Genomic DNA, 2,500 nt, shown 5'->3' with positions numbered 1-2,500 from the left:
TGTTTAAAATATATATTATCATATTTAAGTGTCTGCAGGTAATTTAAACATAATTGTTTCATCTTTTTTTTAATGTTTTTCTATTGGGTAGGTGTAAAAATAATGATATTTTTTGACGTTCAAATTAACGTCAAAAACATTATTTTTGCACCAACCTAATATTTTACATCAACTTCTATTGGATATTTTTATTAAAATATGGTAATACTCCAGTTTTATATTAAAACAACAACAAAATTATAGTCCATAAAATACTCCAGTTTTATATTAAAAAAAAAATAGTCCATACAATTTCATTCTACACAATCCTTACGAAATATAACCACGTACATTTTCAAGTTTTTCTACTTAATATAAAATTATTTGCAGAAAATTAGTGTCAAATTTATTTTTTTTATTTTTACGGAGTAATTGTTTTTAAGCAGTGCTGTTCTTCTAAAATTATAGTTTTAAAATCAGATAACACGCAAAGATTAATACGAGTAATTAAGGAAACTTCTTTAAAGTTTTTTTTTTGTTATCTGTGCATCTGTTATTGTGCTAAAATAACTTTGTTATTTAGAAAGCCAATCTTAATATGGGAAGGAGGTTGTATTCTGCAGTTTCACCTAAAAATTTAATAAAAATTAAATTTAAATTGAAAATACTATTAAAAATAGCATACTTACATAGACGCGAAGCACTGTTTTTTTTTTTTTTTTCAAACACTAAACACTAAACACTCGTTTAAAATGTCACAGCCACAGTAATAATGAATCTCTTTATGGATAAATTCATGTTCTCGAAGGAGGAGCTAAAATCTGCTAAAAGTCTCTAAACTAAACACGACTATGCCTCTGATTTGGTTTGGTCCTCTCTCTACAATACATCTAATTCAACTCTACAAAGTTTTTCATTACTTCTTATCATAACTAGCACTTATTTTTTTTTACGTATGAAACTGGAATATAGCCTAATACAGTTTTCTTCAGTTATAATCCATTTATTTATTTTACTTTTTAGATTAGAATGTCAGTAAAAGCACGACGTTCAGTTTTACCTCGTGCTTTACAAAATTTGCTGGTCTACCTTGTCATTTGGATGAAACAGCACCCCCAACTTCACGACAAGTCATCCAGTTTAGTTTTTTCTTCGAAAACAGTTATCCCCACTTAAAAAATAGTGCGGTTTCTAAGTTAATGGCCAAGGAATTTATTAGTATTTGGCAAGCAGTTAATCCGCAATTGCCTTGTTAAGATAACATTATATAGGACAGAATGTCAATATATTTTGCTATAAGAGGGCCAAACAGATTGACAGGAAATCTCTTGCAGCAATCTAAGTGAAAAGAATGAAGGAATAGCTACACAGACTGTTTGATATATCTTCTTGTAGCTGTAAATTTTCTGTCTTGAAATGTGATGACTTTGCAGTAAAGTGCAAGACAGAAAATTGTCAAACAAGGCACGTAATCTGCACTTGTCCTCCTATTAAGGAGGTAAAATTAATTCTATAGATTCACCTGCAATTATGTTCCTTTTTTGTGGAAAATAAAATAATATATTGGTATTTATTATGTAATCTGACTCTATTATTAAACATGCAAATTTTCCAATTTTTAGGTTCCACTAGAAGAACTGCCATTTACAGTAATTTTTAAATTAATTGATGGAACAACAAAAAGCCTAACAACATTTACTGGTCCTTTGGGGAAACTTTGTATCAATAATTATCAAGATTTGCCTCAAGTAGAATTCTAAAAATTAGTGTCCCTCCCGATCATCATTATCTGATAGCAGAAGAAACAAATAATTTAAATATGAAGACCAGAGGCTACTTTTTGAGTATGCTGTTGGTATTTCTTGTGGAGAAGTTAACTTAGAAAATTAGGTCCTTGAATCAAGGAAGATGGCTAACATAAGTCACAAGATTAATGTGTTTCGGATTAGAGTTGTCTATCCTCAAACACTATGGTAAATTAAACATTTTGGTCAAATTTATCATCCAAGTGTATGCAGTTAGTTGGTTTGAGATCAAAACCGACAATATTTTTTTAACCAACAACAGTATATTTTAATATGATTCAGAGAACAAAACAGTTAACTGAAATCCAAATTACTGTTTTAAACTGTTCAGAATATAGTGGTTTTGTCATTACTTCCGGAAAATATAATATCGATGATAAACTCAGATGAATTGGATGTGAGAGAAGAGGACATTCGAACGATTTTGTCCATTAGGTAAATAAATACTTATCCATTAAATTTTATTAGTTTTGTCAATTTACCCAGAAAATAGTCAGTTTTATTCATATTTCATCACAAAAATATTTTTAAAAATAAGTGTTTTCAAATAATTGTTTTGTTTTTGCGTTGTTTTTTCCAGAAATAGTGAACAACTCAAAAAAAAAAAATGAAAAAGATTACTGCTATCAATTTTGCAACCACACACTGGTGAAATTTGATTGATTTTTCTCAAAAAGTTGTACATGGGCAGGAGGCAAGACATAGATACATTATTA

Source organism: Euprymna scolopes, chromosome 44 (genome assembly GCF_053919585.1).
Source record: "Euprymna scolopes isolate OS-2025 chromosome 44, ASM5391958v1, whole genome shotgun sequence".
Classification (NCBI taxonomy): Eukaryota; Metazoa; Mollusca; class Cephalopoda; order Sepiida; family Sepiolidae; genus Euprymna; species Euprymna scolopes.
This window is presented reverse-complemented; position numbering follows the sequence as displayed.